The sequence below is a fragment of the Scomber scombrus genome, chromosome 8, assembly GCF_963691925.1.
Source record: "Scomber scombrus chromosome 8, fScoSco1.1, whole genome shotgun sequence".
NCBI classification, from domain to species: Eukaryota; Metazoa; Chordata; class Actinopteri; order Scombriformes; family Scombridae; genus Scomber; species Scomber scombrus.
The window spans coordinates 28501785-28522817 of NC_084977.1; positions in this window are offsets into that span (position 1 = coordinate 28501785).

Below are 21033 nucleotides of genomic sequence, written 5' to 3' on the forward strand. Positions count from 1 at the left end.
GTTCATTGCAGCCAATATCACACAGTATATAAAACAACGATAAAAGCTGACATTTAAACCAACATTAAAGTAGGTAGCATCCAACCACCTGCTTTTAAACATTGTCATTTATTGAATATGCCGTCTGATGAATTTATCAGTAAGCGATCCATCATTTTCATTGCGGAAAATATTGCATCTAAATTGGGATCTCTTTCCAACATTGTGGACTGCACAGCTTGCACTCTCAAGGACCTTTTGCTCAGTGGTAACAGATTATAATCTTTGAGGTTTTGAAGGTGACTCGTTTAACTTCTAGTCAGGGCTAATCTGTCTGGATTTTGTCAGACGCTGGAACAGCCTGTATCCTAAGATAAGGGCTAGTCAGGGCAGGAACTGACTCTAGCAGTCTGCTTTCGGAGGATTTGGAGGTTGAGCCACTGTGGTTCATAGAACAGTTTCACACATAACAGTGGGTGAAAAAATAATTCCCAAAATCAACACCACATCTATTGCCACTGAACACAGTCCTGTAACAAGAAATGCAGTTGGACAAAAAAAAAAAAAAAGTATATATGAAGAGATGGTTTTTTTCTGGGCTCGTATTGTGGTCTTATGTTATGGAAGAGCTGCAGACTTTCATTCTGCTGTAATTGCACATTTGAGTTTCGAGTTGTGTCTTTTAGAGGGAGAACTCGTGTTCTGCTGTTATCAGAAAATTAGAAGCCAAGAACTGCGTGGGAGTCGAAGATAAATCCACAAAGCGCTCCCTGCTTTTCACTAGCATAATGTCAATGCCAGATGAATATAAAACCACCCTGCATCAATAGATTAGACTTAGCAAAGTTGATATAAGGGGTCCACACTGGAAGCAAAGAAGCATTCAATAAAGAAAGAAAAAAAAAGGGGGAAAAAGAATGCCTCTACATATTTGGTGTACTTTTCTGAATTTAAACTTTCAAATGCACTGCAAATGATGCTTCTGCCCCATAATGAGGAACTTTGAGAATTATTAGTTCAGGAGCTTCATAATCTGTACATTCATGTCGGATCATGGTTGTTAATTACTCTGTCAAAAAGTGAAAAGGGAATCTGATTGTTAAGATGACAATAGAGTACTGTTATGGTGCTGTCTGATGATTCAGAACCTTTTCACCGGATTTACATGTCCTTGTGAGAAAGAAAAAAAAAAAAAAAAGCATGAGGATCTAATGCAAAACGCTTAATCATAGATTTTTACTCATAATATGAAATGAGGGATTCCTTTGTGAGAATGCTTTGATTTGCTGCCGCATAAGGCCTCTCTCATTCTTGTACTGGCACTGTCACAAACATACACCGGCCATGGCAGGTGTCTTACCCGTACCTTGCCAACTGTGAAATCCTCTGAAGTATTAGCCCCTTCAGAGTTCCAAGGAGTCTAGAATAGCCCTAACAGCCAACTAATAAGCAGTGCCATCATAACCAAGCAGCTGGCTTTGAAACCTATACTGTATCTGTTATGGACACACACACACACACACACACACGCACATTCGCACCCCTGAATTAGATACACATCCATATAAGAAGCAATATGACATGAACAGTCTCAGTCTCTTTCAAAAAGCTGTGCACATGCATTACATGCAGATAGACACATATATGCAACCAGAAACACCCACACACATACACACAAACACACAAACACACACACACACATCTGAAGTTTCATCTCCTATGTAATATTTATTTATTTCATTCATTTTAATACAGGCTGTCTGCCATGGCTGACATGTGTGGGAGGAACAGTGCAGCCTGCAGGGTGTTCAATTCAGTCGAGGTGCCGTCTTCCAGGCATCCCAAGATAGCTCATGTGGTAAAATACGACCACTCTTATTCAAAAGGAATGAATCAAAGAAAAATATGTTGACAAACTTATCATTAAGTATGTAGTTGCACTGGGCAAGCAAAGATTTATCAATATACATGTTATTAGTTTTATTCCTTGTTACACATCCACACAAGTTAGTGACAAAGTTCCTTTTTTTTCTTGCCTTTTTTTAATCGTTCCTTCTCTAAGAATGAAGCCAGCTCTATTCCCAGCTCTCTCTCTCTCAGCCGTCTGGGAGAGCAGAGAGGGTGCATGCAAGGAGTGCTAATTCCCGGGTGACAAAGCTCCTCTTCAAATGCATGAACTCATCACTGGGAGAAAGGCAAAAAAGTAGTCCCCATCTCCTTTTCAATTCCCCTTGTAATGAAAAAAATTTACACCTGGAAATGGAGGCTTTCTGCATAAGCAGGGTGAAAAGCAGCTAATGTGAATGAATGAGGTGAGAATGTGTGTTTGTGCCTGTTTGTGTGCTGTGTTATACCCACACACACACACACACACACTGGCTTTGCTCATCTTGACTGTGCATTTAAAAGGCAAAAAGAACTGGCAAATGAAAAGGGCAAATCAAATGGCAGAGGGGCTTATGGTTGTAGCCTGATGACACTACGATTATACAGTAAATAAAAGCGTTTCTGTGCTAACATCAAAACAGTATTGAAATAGATAGTTATGCACATTAACATTCAAAAATATACATCCAGCCTCTGTAATTAATGCTTGCTGGCAGTGTAATTATATATAGACATAAATATAATTTTCTTGTTCATTTTGGATTGGGAAATTGGGCATTTTAAACCTGTAATTTAGTGAATTCAAGGAAGAAACTTTCATTGGCAAAGTTTCTATTCCACAAATTATGACATCTTTATACAGCAAGTACTATGAAATTCATAGGAAGGAGGTTGCACAGACACTGGGGACTTTGGTTTTCCTCCTTCATCCCAGATGTTGCTGGGTTTATGTTACTGAAGACATAGTTAGGGTTATGGATATATCTCTATTTCAAATCAGCATTTACATATTTTTTTCTATTACCTTAAAGAGCAACTGAACAGCAGAGGAGGAATACCTGGACTAGAGCATGGCTTTGAGAGCTCAGGAAACACTAAAAATCACAAGGTTAGAACTTAGTTTGCTTCAGTATAGCATCACCAGTCGCCATTCAAGACTGTTGGATTATTTACTTAAACTATTGCTTGTTATCTATTCTTTTTCTGTTATGGTTTGTCTGTGATTGTTAATAACTAAATGTATGACCATTTTTAGCTACAGCTTTTTGTGTGTAACACTAGCTCTAAATAACAGATTTATACTGCAAGTTAACCCAATGTTGTGCAGGTGCCAGGTGCTATATTTGATGAAAACTGGGTATGATGTGAATTATGATGGCTTAAAACATCATTAACATAAATACTGAGCTTCCATATGAATGCTCAGCGAACTTTTGGGAAATTTCACTGTTTACTTTTAACTGGGAAACAAATGAAATTGATTAACATGTTCAATGTCAACAATATGGTTTTGGCAGTTTGCTCATTCATTTAAATAAAAGTCACTTTGTTATGTTCATGAAATATGTATTCCAGGCAACATATATTTCATATTTCATATTAGTTGTGTACTAATTTAAAGTCTTTTAGGAGGCAGGGTTAAAAATGTAACTCAGTAGATAGATGTGTGTTTTTTCAACTGCAGACTTCCTGAGACATTAGTTAGGGTTGTCCCAGAAAATTTCAGAAATGCTTTAACTAAATACATTTTCTCAAGCTTTCAACCACATCTAATACTTTTCATCAGTGGATAGAGTTTATCCTGTTTTCATGGCGATGACACTGTTTTCATAAAAGCCCAAAGGAATAACTAGTTTAAATTAATGTGTCTTGAGTAACTACTTCTATGATCAACACTGAACATTAATGTTGATGGTATATTGATTTAGACATGCTGTGTTTTGAAAAATCAGATCAAATTTGACAGAAATGGAAGTTGAACTTTATGCACTTATTCATGAGTTAAAAATAAATGTTGTATTTCATTCAAATAAATAGTAAAAATGATTGCAATATTATCTTCTTTTAGATGTCTTTTACTACTTTTTTTTGGTTTGGAAAAGTCACATGACTAATTGACTTTTTTTTTTGTACTGAAAAAACAAATTCATATGTCACTGAAGGCAGGCTGTAAATGTTTAATGTGATGTTGTCAAGTTTTTCCCACCATCAAAACAAGTAACTCATTTTTATGACATATTTTTGCTGTAACTCTGTCTTTCTCTCATCTTCTTGCATATGCATCATTTGAGTCTCATCTCTTTTGCATCTTAATTCTGTTTAAACACTCACTTGGACAACCTGATCACCTCTCATATACAGCACACACTGTGAAAGAGTTGTGTAATTACAAGTTTCCAAGTACACACAGACGGCTCAACTGCATCAACACAGACAGATTTCAGATTTAAAGTGACATTTTGTCATTGACGGAGAGAGCAACACATACAGTAACACTGTTGATGTAGGGCTTAACACTCAGCTGCCTCACTGTTATCTCTGCCCCTCCCTCTATGCTATATTTTCTTCCAGTCAGGAAGAAGTTTCACTTTATTCCAGCCTTGAAAGGTAGAATGGAAAGGGTCCAATTACTGTATACTGTACCTGCAACAGCTGCACTCAAATTTCCTTCTGGTCCCCCCAGGTAAGAGAAAGCTGCATCGATTCAGACAGATAAGGCGCTTGACAAAATGGGAGAAAGACATAATTCCATTTGTCTTGGTTTAGCCCATCCCATGTGAGGTGTAAGTGTTGCTGCTGTCAGATCTGCTCTACACCTGTTTGGGGGAGATAAAATCGCATCTCCTGACAGCTGCCCTTTAATCACTCCTGCTACTGTGAGACAGAGTGGTGTGTCACTGGGGCACGGTATACAGATCACCACAAATGTCGAAGCTCCCTCATAACTTAGCTGACGGTTTCCATATGTGGCTAAGGGTCAAATACATTTACATATACACTAAAATACCAGTATTGAGTCTCATCCCGATTTTGATAATATGAGAGATACAATGTTGAAATGGAATACAGAGAAAGTTGGTTATTCAACTGTATGTCTATTCTAACCTCGTCCATTTTTCTGATAATTTTGTGTCAGGTTTGTCTTAACCCATTCATCATCAATTTCTGTCATTATATTCACACTGTTACCTGGACAGGTGGGGTTGAACTCAGTTTGGTTTCAAGTTGTTTGGATAGTGTACTGCATCATTTACCACTGCTGGATTTGGCTTCTCTATCTGATCACCAGTAACAACACACAAAAGCAACAATACAAGACTTTTATATAGGTCACTTTTATTTCTGGATGTGGGTCATCATAACATTGTTTATTATATTTTTAGCTGAACTGACTGACTGTTACACAGCTCAAGTTGATGATCAGGAATCAGGATTTGGATTAGGGGTTTAAATGTCACAGTATCAGTTTTTCAAAATGAGGATAAGGGCTACTCTAGATTTTGCAGACCAGAATATCATGTTCTCTATCATGTTGATCAGATCAGTCATTTGTCCACCTTACATAATACATATATATGGGGACTGTGTAAGACACACTGCAGGGGAATCGAGCAGACCCAGTTGCTTCTGCAGGAGCATAAAATGGCATTTAGGTTGAATAAGACATGACTGACAGCAGAGTGTCACACACGTGCCCTTACAGGGGTCAATCCCCATGCATATTGAACATATATGCTGCAGAGATTCTCTCCTTCTCTACTCAGAGAACCTGGGTTACAATATAACCTTCCATTTACATGTGCAAATACATAACCATGATACTCTGAAACCTAATCATGAATGGGATACTGAATGTGAGCTGCTATATCTCACTGTGATATCGTCATCATGCCATGCTTAGGATGCTTCCACACTATATCTTGTTTTGCAACAAGACTAAGACTGTGTCGGAAATCACTCCCCCTTTTACTCATCTACTACTACCTATCCACAAGGCACTCAATAGTTTGCTCAGTAGTGAGAAGTGATTTTTGTATCTATGAATGCAGATAATTACACTGGGGATTGTTTGGCAGAGAGTAGTGTCATGACATTGAACATTGCCTTTTTTTCTTCCTTTGTGTGAATGAATTTTCGAGGTCCCTTTGATGTTTCACAGTAATATGATTTGCCATTGTCACCATTTTTAGTTTAACATGTTAGCATGCAAACATTTGCCAATTAGCACTGTACACAGAGTGCAGCTGAGGCTGAAGGGCAAATCATTAGTTTTGCAGATATTTTGGTAAGAAAGGTTTTAGACAAATTAGAATTAGTCCCTGTTGATGTTGCTATGATGGTGATGATATAAAGTCAGGGGAATCACGTAAGTGTATTTCTGCATTAAACTTCATGGCAATCAAATAGTTGTCAGATACATTCCACAGTCATTAGGATTTATACTCCTGGGCACCATGCATACATATACTAAATTTCATGGCGATCTATACAATAGCTGTTGAGATATTACAGTCTGCATTAGCCCTTGGAGAAAGCAATTGCTGAACCTATCAATTCATAATGTTTATTCAAACACCCCAAGACACTTGTTAAAAGCCAATGATGAATAGGATGTCAATATTCCTTGCTAAGTAAGTTCTACAAGACAACCAGCATTTAGCTTATTGGACTGGAATCAATGTTTCCATAGTAACATAACCTTGAGCATACAGATGTTAGGGTTATCAGAAAATGTCACTGAGAAACGTGTTCTTTTGTCTGTCTATTAATCTGTCCATGTGCTCTATACATCTAGCTACAGTAGCAATCTGTGCACCCATTATCCATTCATCCGCCCATCCATCTATACTTTCCTACTCAAATTAACCAGATGGAATTTTCTGCTTCATAATAAATTAATGTCAGCTACCTTCAGGAAGGTCTCATGTTGGTTGTGTTTGCTTTCTTCTGATTTATGACATGTAATAGCTCACTCAAAGAGACAACTGGCTCACTTTCATCACTTCAATCAAAGAAAAAAGTATAATAATTTCTCAAAGGCAGAGAAAAAGAAAACCACTTGAGGAGTCAGATATTCAGCCAGAAACAACAGCCAAAACAGCACTTTTGTATTTTTCATGAGTCATTACCCAAACAGGACAGGCACAAAGCTTTGATATTTCAAATACCAAAGCAGTTATGCCATTATTCTGTCTCACAGTGACAGACTGGCCTCAGGTTGTGCTTGGAATTAGAAAGTCATATGCAACTTCTAAATTCGAAATTTTCTTTTCCCTCTGTAATTTCTCATCAATCCTTAGTAGAGAAACAGTTAGTAGGGAGTCTACTGTTTATCCAAGCACTTTTAGTTTACACTTGCTGGCAAAACTGGCCAATTAAATATCAATTTTTTTTGGTTTACAAGTAGATATCCTCATGGTAGGTTCAAGTTGACAACAAATTTCAGATTAAAAACATCACAATAACAAAAAATAACTTTGCCAAACTTCTACAGAGCCTGTTGTCTTCAAACGTCTTTAGAACTCATGATAATTGCTTTTCCGACCCATAAATGCTGTGTGCTCTCATGGCCCCCAAAATGAAATAAAAAATAAGAAATGTAATGTCAGTGCTTTCGTCTTACACGCACTGGAGGAGGAAATAATCACTAAGAAGACTAAGATTCTTATCATTTAATTTATCTTGCTCAGTATGAAATATTCCAGTAGGAATCAGTAATTATATACAATCCACAATTCACTCTGTGTGAGCTGGTGAGGTGGCCTTATTTCAGCAGGGTATGATAACACTGCCAGAAGACAGAGGAGTTGAGAATTCATTCACCACCCTTTTAAGTTGGATGGGGGGTGGGGGGGAGAAAAACTGCCTCTTCAATCAAATATCATCAAGCTACATTCTTTCAGTGGGGCGGATTTTTCAATATATCTGTTATAAAAAAGGAAGCTCGGTTGCACTTTGAATTTTTATTAATTTTAACAGATGACGGAAATGATCTCAACAAAATACAACAAAAAAACAAAAAAATGTAATTATTGCTGTGTCAGGCCAGCCTCAAATGATTATTGATAGCCTCAGCACAAATCTAATTTATTCAGGTTTTATTGTTTTCTTCCTCCCCATTATCAAATAAAAGCCTCACATTGGGATGTTAAAGAATGCATCTCTCTTGCACCAGGAGATGAAACCAGTGATGACATTTGTTCTTGTGATGGAAGCCTCTAATGGCTTCTTTTCCTCTGGCTCTATGCAGTTAAAGGGGAAGAGGATGATGGTTTTGATAGATAGTTCAGTAAAAATTTGAGAGCCACGTCAAACTGGGTTCAGTCATCATTTGAAAAGAAGATCCAGCAAAGTACTTTGATGTATTTTTTTCTTTGAAATATTGCAGTTAATGCCATCAACCACCCAGCCGAGTCTCTCCAAAAGTAAATTCCCACCCACTGTAATGTCTAATACCTTGGTGATTTCTTTTAAAGTATTTATGAGTTGATGTGGCTTTCAAAGTCAAAGATTTGGGGAGGACTCTCCCTTAGTGCCCGCACAGAATCTTACTGGATCCAAGTGGGATTGGCTGTTTATTCCTGTTTTGCTCCCAAAGACAAAAAGAAGGTGGATTGCATCATGAGAGGAAATTAAAAATGCCTGTTCATGTCAACACAGCATCAACAAACATTCCAGTGCAGGAAATACAAGACTAAACAACCACAGATAGGGCCATGGTACTAGATGGTAAATTGAGACTGAAAATTAATGTCCTTAACATGCATAGTGAACATAATAACACACTGACAACTAAATATGTCACATTAACATGTATATCATATTGTAGCCTTCTAAACACATTATGATGGCATTTTAGACAGACTGGACTGCAGAGAGCATGAATATCAATTCCTTCCACAATCTTATCACTCTGTATTGTTGATTGTGGGGCTATTTCTCCCTTAGCTACCCAAGTTATTCTGAAATTTGTGTTCAGTCTAAGGAATAAGCAAATGCCTCTCACCACAGTGCAAATGCATTCCTGCTAATATTCAGGACCACAAATTTTCCACAACATGAAATGGATGAATTTTTTTTTTTTAAAAGCTAAAAAGTCACTTAGAACACCTTGCCCATACTGAGAGCCCATTCACAATAGGCAGCTCAGCAATCTCCCCTGGAATTATACCCATAATCAGACAATTTTGTGGGACTCAAATTCTGTATTTCAATGGCAATGCCTAGCCCGGCATCCTAGGCATAAGAATATGAATAGGAAATGCATTCATATTGGACGCTTCCACAGCTCACTATTTACATTCAGTGCCAACACTTCAACAATTACTCCAAATTGAACCACATGATATGTCATTTGTAACTGCCCACTGCAATGACACATGAAAGCATTTTCTGATCAGACAACCTTTTCAGCAGATGACTTCATTTGTCAGTATGTAGCCAAAACTATTGCTAGTGTAAAAATAAAACCTTTTTTTTTTTATGATCCGACATTGCTGTGGGTTCAGTTTGCTCCAAACAGACAAGATTCATAACTCCTACACCCACTAGAGGGCTTTGTCACTCCAACAAAAACAAGTATCATTTTGGGACTTTACTAAAACGCCCTTCAGAAAGTAAAGGAATGTAAGGTGGGGTGGTGGATCGGCTGTCTCAGAGCTGCAATTAACGCTTGCTTTTGTTTTTCTTGTAAACGAGATGTTCTAAAGTGTTTTACTCACCTAGAGTTAATTAGCCATAACCACAACCTTTCCCTAACAAAAAACACTCTGTACACTTACTTTGAACATTATGCATGCTTTCAGAATAGTCCAATATCAACATATTTATCTGGTGATAGGGTTTGAAATGCCAGAAGTACTATGTTGTATATATAGTGCTTCATAAAGTAAGGATGTATGTCAGAGACCATTTTCATCCCATCCCAACAATTAAAATGGCAATATATTTTTACAATGTTGACAATCTTTGTAACCTAACTTAAAGTGCGCCTTAATCATATAACAGTTGTATTGTATTGTGTATTGTAAAGATAACAAATTGAAAATCTCATCATGCACATAATGGGGCTGTTATGGCTCAGGAGGTAAGTGGTAAATGGAAAGGTAAATAGACATCATTTATATAGCGCCTTTTTAGTCTTCGGATCACTCAAAGTGCTTTTACACTACAAGCCACATTCACCAATTCACATTTTCATACGCTGATGGCACAGGCGGCCATGCAAAGTGCCTGCTCATCAAGAGGAGTTTCTCATCATTCACACACACATTCACACAACAATGGCGGAGTCTTCTTTGAGGTTTAGTATCTTGCCCAAGGACACTTTGACATGTGGACTGGAGGAGTCAGGAATAAATCGGCTGATTGCTTTCTACCCTTTCTACCTGAACCACAGCCGTCCAATGGTAGAGTGGGTCGTCGACTAATCGCAGGGTTGGTCGTTCAATCCCCAGATCCATCTGTCCCTGTGTTTAAGTGTTCTTGAGCAAAACACAGAATCCAAAATTGCACCTTATGATCTCGCCAGCACCTTGCATGTCAATCATCAGTCTGTGTGTGGGTGGGTGTCAGCGAACGGGTGAACAAGAGGCAAAAATTGTAAAGGGTTTTGTCCGTTAAGATAGAAAAGTGTTATATAAGCGCAATCCATTTGACATTTTCCATGATATGGTGGTTTACAGAATCATCCAATTCTGGTGAGTGGGTTTGTGTCTTATATGATTAGCGTATCATCATCATCTAAAAAAATAAATGCTTACACAACAGTGACGTTTAGCCATGTAAGGAACTATGGTTTAGGTCATTATTAGATATTTTGTAAATGATTCAAAATAAATAGTTTGAAGGCAAATGTAGCTATCCACCAGTTTCCATGCGCTTATTTTCCAATACGCTATATCAATGTCAGACTGCAACTGCTTTATAGTTATGTCATCCTTAATATAATCCTCATGATAGGAAAATGTAATACGGCTCTCATTTTCTATGCATGGAAAATAAGCATTAAGCCACACACGAAATTCACAAATACAAGGCTTGATGAGTGCCAGAGAGCTAAAATAAATCTTTGCTAACAGCAGCTGCATTATACTGGAGGAGGAAACCACAGCCTAGGAGGGAGAAGAGAGCTTCTTCCAATATGGAATTAGATTATTACCATCAACCAAAGAGGGGCACACAGAGAAGAGTTAATGGCACAGATAGATTGAGGTGAGCGCGCCGATTCAAGCACTGCTGAATCTTTGACCACATCTGTATTGATTTTGTCCGTTGATAGTTGTCACAGGACAGCTGATAGATAGTGAAGGATACACTTCATTAGTTCAAAGCGTCTCCTTACTAGCCACCTCCTAAATCTTTTCCTGCTTTTTGTGTGGCCCTGTCAATAAGTGCACCATCACAAGAGACCCAGAGCCTGTTCGCCCTGAATTCTCGTTATTCACTTCATCCAACAATGAAGAGATAATTCATGATACTGTAGGGGAAAGGAGATGGAAAGACGAAGATTAAGGGACCTTACAAGCAAGCTACAAGGGGAAGCTTGGTTTGGACCGCAATGTTGTTTTGCAGCTGATCCTCCAAGCAATAAGTTTAACCCTCTGAAGCGTTCAAGTGTCATTCTCATCCTTTTAAAATAAAATCTGAATGGCTCATTGTTCATTACACAAAGAAATAAGTGGACAATATTTCCTTCACAAGTGCAACATCTCACCTTTTAAAAGTTATTTAAGCCTTGACACCAAGTAGAAGCAGACCTATTGAATCCCATTTATCTCAAGACAGAGTAATCTAAAATGCAGGGTCCATTAAATGCACAGCACTAACACCTTAAATTTCCCATTTTGCAACATTACTGGACAGGCTGCTTAAATAATCATTAGGGACAGTGTGGGAGGCATAAGCAAAATGTAAGACTTCCCTTTGGCCTTTCGATGATTAAATTCAGCCACTTTGCCTTGGAGATACTGTCAATGCACATACTTAAGCCTTGATATTAAAAGGTTTAAGTGGCTGTCATGTGTAAAGTCATAGGGTTCTATCCCCTAATGTAAAGCAGAATTGTAAAACTCAGCTCAACATTGCTTTGTGCACCTATTATTTACGGATTGTTTAGCCAAAGAAAGTGCAATTAAATATGCAACTGATCAGCTTTACGTAACTGCTGTCTGTCATTATGGCCGACGTGCAGCAATATTAATGCAATTCTACTGAGCAGTTAGGCTTTTAATATATTACTTGAGGACACCTGGATGCTAGCTGCTGATGAAGGGGAGAATATTACTCATTTGCATTCCCTGCTCACATTTTCCTAATGCAGTCCAGGGATTTCAACTGGCAACCTTCCAGTCACATGCTAGCCTGACATATAAAAAAAAAGGTGCATATGTGCAGTCATGGGTACATATCAGAGGGATGTGAAATAGAAATATGGCAACAAGGTGGGTAATTTTGGCAAACAAATCTACCCACCGTGTGTAAATCTGTAAATTTGCCCCGTAGCATCAAACAGCAAAGAGAGAGAAAATCAGTCCAGCTGTTCATTTTCTTTCACCCTGTTCCATCCCCAAGAGAAGGTCTCTGCTGCTGATGGAGAACAGCAAAGGTTAGACTCACTGATGAGCACAATGGACCCACATGTGGTGTGACCTCTGACTCACCTCAGCAAATCTATTGCAAATACTGTTCTTTTCTGTTACACTCAAATGATCCAGCACCTTATCCGCAGCACCGTGCATCCTTAAAGGCTAAATATCACAGCATAAAGCCTGCAGATGGGTCCCGTGAGAGTTTTACTGATGCTACAGTATATGCATGAACTGCTGAACTACACAGAAAAGTTCTGGTTTATGCAGGAGTTTATTCATGAAGTTAATTAGGTATTTGTGTGCCTTTGTGCATGTCTGAATTTGCACCGACATACATAGCAATGCGATTTTTTTTATATTTTAATAGATTTCCATCTCATTGCTGTCATTTCCATCATCCAGCATGTGTTTTGCATTGATCCCTGACACATCTCACCATTATGCATTCAGGGTTAAGGACAAATAACCTCAAATTAGTGTTTTTTAAAAAAAATCTGAATAATTTCACTTTTCCAATTTCCTTTTTTATTACCACCACTCAGCCCATCCATAAATACCTACTTCTTTTTATTTATTTTATTTTATTTATTTACTGTGAACTTCCAATATGTTGTTTTTCTCATCTCCCTCTACATTCACCCCTTACCCTTAAATTGAGGTAGGAATTGCTTCTGATGACATAGTCAAAGCTCTGATATGAGGTGCACATAGAGAAGAAGATACAAGCAGTTACACAATGCTAATGTTCACAAAATACTATTCAAACTCATTCTGGTGAGACTGAGTATTCTGATATTTCTGATTTCCTCCCCTACTTATCCAACACAGAAAAGCATTCCTTTCCATCAAGTTAGAGCCAAGTGCCGGCTACCATGGCTTTCCACCGAATCCCATGTGGAAGCCCACCGACAGCCGCTAGATGTTGCCTTCAATTGACTCCCATTAAAAAAGCATCAACAAGATATTATGGTCTTAGATATTATTGACTTATAGTAGGCTTTCATCTCTGCCATGTGTGCTTTGATTGACAGCTGTTATTAACAGTTGGCTAATCTGCTGCTCTCCACGGCTCCGAGACTTACACTGAGTCGGACCGTTGTCACAATATTTCAGTAATTTTAATGTTACTTACACAAAACTGGCCTGTTAGCAAGATTTAAAGGAACTAAAATTAGCCCAGGTGTGCACTACTTGATGTTCCTTGTAAGCTAGCTAGTGGGGGCTCGTTACAGAGCGTGAAAGGCAACACTGCACTCCTAATTTGGAAGGTCCTGGCTGCAAACAGAAGAAGATGGTGCCAGCCATAAGCAGCAAGTCTGCCCACTGGCCAATGTGCGACACCACACCCCTTTACATCCATATTTATATACAGTCTGGTTCCCAACCTTTTTAGTATCAAACTTTTTAATGCCAGCATTATTTTGTGTTAGAGAGGGCAGGGTTTTTGTCCTTGTTTCCTATCCTCTTAATCATTTTGCAACCCCTTAGGGATCCTGACTTCAGGTTAGGAACCACTGAGAACAATAAATAGTGAAAACATGAGTGCTCATGTAAGTAACTGGAACAGAAGTTGTTTTTTCTTACATCATGACTCATTGAGGTCAGACAATTCATTGTACACACATTACAATATCTACAAAGTTATTTTTCTTTCTACGAGACTTTGCCCACAGATGGATGCTGATTTAACAGTGGCGGTTTTTGCCATGTGCAGATTATGTGTAATTATGTGTAATGTTTGCTGCAATCAGCAGTAGTGCAGCCTTGGCCAACCAAACTAACTTTAATTTCTTCCTCTCATTTGCTCGGATGGATTTAACCTTTTCTTTTAGGCTCTGATTAAACGTCAAGAGATACATTGTTGATGCATCATGTCCCTTCCCGATACAGGATAAACTCTTCATAAGAAAACACTGGTAATAATTAATGCCTTTCAGGATGCATAATTGATTTGTGTTTCTATTTGTGGTTGTTTACTTAATGGTGTGTACTGACAGTAGGTCATACTTCACTCATTACAATTCATCACTGTAGCTACAATGAAGATAAAAATGTAATATTATTGAGACCATTACATGTTGAAAAATAGGGCTTTCCCAAAAAAATATGTAAGAAATCCCAAATCTAATATTGAAAATTGCAATTCAAAAATGTGTGCTGTCATTTAGCACATCTTCCAGTTTTCAAGGTGCTGAAGAGCTGCTTTAAAATTCATGCTGTTAGTAAATAGCAAAACATCGAAATTCAAGTCATTTTGGACTCTGCATAATTTTGAGAGGAAAAAGATTGCAGTGGTCCATTCTACTGCACTCCACTCTTTCAACAGCCTTGCTAATAGAACTGCGTGGAGCCTTAGGCAGTCTTATCCCATTCTCTCTCACTCTCTCTCTTTCTCTCTTTCTCGTGTGCAGAATGAGACCTTGTTCAGCTGTATAATAGATTTCCCACTTTAAATGTAGATGAACACACAGTCACAGAAACACAACCAAATACACGTTTACACAAAAATTATTTAAACATGTTGAGATATACTGCTGCGGATATACAGACAGCAACCACAGTGGGTTGTTTTGTATTCAGTGACTGCAATCTGATTGGCTTCTTTGTTTGAGTGCTTTGACAGGTGCTCATTATGTCCCCCACATCTCTATCGCTATGTCCTCTGAAGAGAGTGACACCAAAGTGCTTGTCAATACCTCAGGCCTTGAATGCGTTACAGTCATCGCTGGGAGCTGTCACCTTCATGTGCCCTCTTTCACGTTCTCTTTCTTTGAACAGAAAATATTTATTGACCTCCATTGGAGTGTTCACAAATCCTTCATGCACACAAACAAGTCCTTGCTAAGAGGCGCTCATTTAAAATCTACCTTATTGCCTCTGCTTTATGTGATGAGCGGTGTTTGTGTGCAACACAGTAACCAAATCAATAATGTCCTAGCCATTGGACTGGCTCCACTCCTCATCCGGGGTCCTATGTGTTTGTTTGTGGGCATGAATGCATTTTCGCACGTCTTTGTGCCAAAATGTGTGTAAGTGCATTCCCATTTGTGTGTGTGTGTACAGGGGATTTAATGTGAGAGCTTTCAATAGTCTCTCCCGCAATGTTTGTTCTTAGGCCATATGGGCTGCCTTATGCAGTAGAGCAGGTTCGGCAGTGTGTACACTGGGGATCATCAAGCATGAGGCCTGCTACTACGCAACTACCTTCAGCAGAGAATTGTTGGACCATAAGTGTGGCCCATATAAACTACATAAGATCCACTGCTGGGATTAATTTTTCCTTGATTTATGATTGATAGATGCAGAAAAGCAGCGCAACCCAGATACGGAAACATGGGACTGACTGTGAATTTAATAGCAATGACAGAATAGTGATGAATTGAATCCATTCCATAATTCATCCTTTAATTAGACTGGTCCATGTCCATCCATCTTAGCTCTGGAGAGATGGATGGGATTGCTGTGGTTTATTGATGAGGAGGTAGTTCTTTTTGATTGCTCTCATATTTGACTCAAATACAGTGACTGCAGCAGTCCACCCTCTTATTAATGGGTTGCTTCAAACTCATTTTAATAGTCCATTTTGGATGTGGAGAAAACATGATGTGATATGAAAATAAAATCCCACATACTGTACATAGCCAGGGGAAAAAGTAGTTAAGAAAGAGGGATAGTTGCACTCTGGAGGTAGCCGATGGTTCCAAGAGTTGTAACCTTCTCTTATTTCCCATTTCAAACTTCTTAGCTGTGCTTGCAGAAAAGCTCTAGTGACAACACTGTGGGTCGGTCTGTCCACCGCTTTGGTTCAGACTGAAATATCACAACTATTAAACGGACGTGCCATGAGATTTTTTACATAACTTCTTGATCCCTAGATGAAGCCTAAAGTATTGAGTGATTGATTGACTCTTCCTCTACGGTCACTCACAAGCTGTTCAATATCTCTACATTTGATTGAGGGATTGGCACAAATATTGTTGTGATCTCCTGACTGTTGATCTTGACATTTTTCAAATTTACCTGCAAAACTAATATCAGTCTCAGCTGTACTTTGTGTTTAGTGCTAATCAGAAAATGGTAGCACAAATGACAGCATGCAAAACTAAGATAGTGAACATGGCACACATTATACCTGCTAAACATCAGCACATTAATGTTGTCATTGCTAGAACCAGGAGTCTCACAGAAAAAAAAATGGCAATCCTATGGGTTTATGTTTTGGCAAAAAAAAGTATAATCCCATCCAGAAATTATGTTGTTATTGAAATTATATAAATTATGCCACTGTCAGACAGCATGGTGTGTTGGACAGCTCAAAATGCGGTCACAAATAAGGTCACTTTTGCTATGGAGAATAAACCAGAACAAGTCAGAGCGGTAGCAAAATAAAAACATTTTTTTGCTGAAGTTGGGAACAAAAAACTAATAATTTGAAATTGAATGTATCTCTACTACCAGACTGCTGTTTAATGTAGAGAGTACACTGTTTAATACAGTTATCATGCCCACCCATCCCTGTGAAGTCACCTGACATTCTCCATACCAAAAAATTACTTTTACCTCCAGTAAAACTATCACAAAAGATATAACAAGTGTACAAAAAATTAAAGACAGTGAATTGAAGAGAAGGTAGAGTGGTGTTTCAACAGCAAATAAAAGACAAAGGTATAATTGAATCAGATGTTTCCCAAAGATCAGCACAATCCCTGTATCAATATCACAGTATGAAATACTTTAAATCAGCCCACTGGCAAATCATTTTGCTGCAACAGCACTGAGCAGTAGCCTTATAGTCTCCTAGTATTTTGTGTGAAGGATACACAACATTGAGCAACATATAAAACCATAATCACAAGGTGACACCTCATATAGCTGCTCTGATATATGTCCTTAAGTCTATTGCAGAAATGCCAGAGTAGGAAATGAAGTCCGAATCATTCACACTGTTGGGCTGCATATAAAACAGTTTTACATTTTACAACACTGATTTACAGTATGTTACCAGATGCTCAACACCCGACTTAGTTCCTTTATTCTTCTGTTTGGTGAAGTCCATAAAAGTCTGTATCCATTTTTTTATTTTCACATATTTCTTGTATCATTCGACTGATAAAAAGAGGCTTAAAGTAAATTATTCATAAATGAAAATCATGGCAACGATGATGCAAAAATACTCTGTTAAACATGTTTGGAATACAGTTGGCCCCATCAACATTCAATTGAGCTGTTAAAAACTAAGAGCATCCTCTTATCGTAAATAGAAAATCTGTTACCAGAAAATCCATTAGAAAGGAAGAGCTTTTGACATGGGCAAAAAACTGATGAGCTTGACAAAAAAAGGAGCCGAGTGCAAATGAAGCAGAAAAATGTTGGAGGAAATCTCTCTTTGTGCTGAGAGACATCTTATGGTAAATTAAAAAGGTGATTCCTTTTCAAAACAGGGAGCTGATCTTCTTTACTCCCCATTATTTGCCTCTTTCAAGCAGTCATAGGGTGAAGTGACACCAGAGCGCTGAGCAGGATTTGAAATATGGATTGCAGCTTTTGGCCATATGCATCATACATTTGCTTTGTAACACGCAGACAAATGTGCTGACATGCACATGAGCATGCACACACCAACACAAACAGAGCAGGCACATAAATGATTTCCCCATCCCCCTTATAGGCACAATGCAGCAACCATTAATAGCAAGTTATAGACACTCCACAGGGAAACATGAAATAATCATTTGATTCATATTTTCACCCCAAGAATGATGGCTCTTCACTCACTGTGACATGAACATCCACACAACATGTCCTGCACCAAATGACAAAGTTAGTAAGTATCTGGAGACCAAACCAGAGCTAAAAGAGGGACAGAAAACACAACTTCAAAGTCATGATAATGTAGCTCTTTGTCTACTGGATGTATAAGGAATTATTTGATAATGATAATGATGAAATGTCAGAATTGTGTGTCTGTCAGCTTGTTGTGGAGTGATCCTAACCTTAATTTAACCATTAGAAATGATGAAGAAAAAGAAGGAGCAAGCCACTGACGATCACAACTCTAAAGTTGAACATATGATGTAATTGCACAACTAAGTAAAATTAAAATAATTTAAAAAAAAAAGAAAAGTTAGGCTAGCGTTGCAGCTGTTTAACGTTATACGTTAGATGTAGCGTCAATGCTAGCAACAAATGAAAGCTAACATTCAATCTGCTGCTTGCATACTGTGTGTGTGTGTGTGTGTGTGTGTGTGTGTGTGTGTGTGTGTGTGTGTGTGTGTGTGTGTGTGTGTGTGTGTGTGTGTGTGTGTGAGAGAGTGAGAGAGAGAAGACTATATATGATAATGTACAAATAGTAAAAGTTGCACTGGATTTTTTGTTTAGGATTTATTTTACTAGCTATAGCGACAAGAGCCAGCATGATGGTGTGTTGTGTTGTGTTGTGTGTGTATGAGACAACAGCTACATACTGCTTAATGTTATTTGAGTTAGTGTGGTCCTTAGTGAGTTATCTACATTTGAAAGCAAAAATATTTTCTACCAAAATTGTGGTTTGTGGATGAGCTTTTTTCTCACTTTTTCTACTCAGCCTCATATCTCTGTATTACTTAATAATTTGGAGCTAGAATTAATATGCAAATTACAAAATGTGTACCAGTGTGCTCTTTGCTGGAAGCAGAGAGATGGCTCTTCATTTACAGGGCCACCAGAGCAATGTAGTTAAACATGCAGGTAATTGTGCTAATAAAACATATGGTTGTCTTGCATGCAAAACCTACAGTGCAATCTAAGAAAATATTATGTTTTGGTTCTCAAATAACCAGTGGACTGAAAAAAAATGAAAAAATGTGTTTGGTAAGGCCTCATGACTTTGCTTTATTGAATCACAATGCAAAACATTTCATTCAGCACACTGTGAAGATCAATTTTAAATGTAAATATCCCATGTGTTTATAGATTAGCTGTTGTATATTGAATGAGATCTTTTTGTGTTTTACAGGTTTTCTGATATATATATATATAACAACACAGGATGTTTCACAAGTGGACATTATCACTATGATTATTACCCCTCTGTTCATACTGTATGCAGGATTCAAGGCAACCATACAATGATTTTGCCATAGTATGTGCAGTATGTGGTCCTGGATGCACCCTATGATATTTACTTGGGTATATTTCAACTTGTGTGTTATATTCTTTGATTATAGTGTTATTGGTAGTGATGCACAGGCTGAATCAGTATTCAGGGTTATGCCTCCAGTTTTAGTCTGTTGGTGGGGAATTCCTCTGCACTTTTTGGTAAAAAGTTTAAACATAATCATACAGTTAAGCAACTTTGATTGGCTATGCAGCTGCACTGTGCACCATTATGTTGTGGTATTATAGAAAAGCCTCCCTTTCATAATTCATACATTCAAATACAGGTTGAGTATCCTGCATAATGTGAAACATCCACCCCCCATTAAGCATGACAGTGTTTTGTGTAACGTTGTTTAAAAACTTTAGCCCTAGAGAGTATCATAAACATACATTTCCCTTAATATCTGTTATATGAAGATGTGTGTTTGTGTGGAAGTAATGCTTAGCCATGTTGTAAATCATATAGAAGTAAAGCAAAAGGTTTTTTTCTTCATCACACAACTACTTATTGTATTCATGTTTCTGAAAAAAAAAAAAACTTAAGGAAATATTTGCATTGGACCTCGCAAGCAGGTACAGTAATAATGCAAATGCTGACATCTTTATGGCTGGAGTACAATGTTTCAGTGTTATTGCACAGGGAAAGTAATGGAAACATGAGTGGGTTTAGTTTTCAATTTGAGAGGCATACAATATGTGTGTTTTTATGTGTGTGCTATATGAATGTCCTGTTAGATTTTTGGTAATTGTTGTTGCCATAGCTGAACATTAAAAACAGCAGCTGCCGAGAGGAGCTGGAATCAAATCAGGAGCCTTCAAATGACCCAATGACTGCTCTAACTACTGAGCCACCAATGCTGATTATGTGATGATGATGATGCATGATGTTAAAAAAAAAAAATCATAATTTTAATAAAATGTTAAATGGCTATTTTGCAATTACAACACTCTGGGCCGAAGTACAAGCTTTGAACTTCTAAAACAATTTCGAAGGTCTAATGCAGTTGAGCTGTTCTTTTGGAACCAGCCTTTTAATCAATACCAGTCAATGTATAGTTAAATGGGAAATGTCACCAAGCCTGGCTATTTCATCTCAATGCTGTGTCACTTGCTACCTAAAAGACAACTTCAATGACACAAGAAACACTGAGTCATCCAAAAGTTTGGTTTGCTGGTGGTCAGTTTGTAACTTTAAAAGTATCTGCCTGCATCTAAAGTGGCAGGATCTGCTGCAACAATGTTGGAGAGCAGACAAATGCAAACATTGCAAACACACATTCACAAGCTATGACATATTATGTCATATATTATGTCATATAAAACATGCTTCAAGGAAACAGTTAATTTAATATATCCAATAAGCAAATTGTGTTGCCACTGGTAACTAGTATAATTGTATTACATCAACAAAGGATTTTTTTTCCAAGAGAGGATGTTTTAC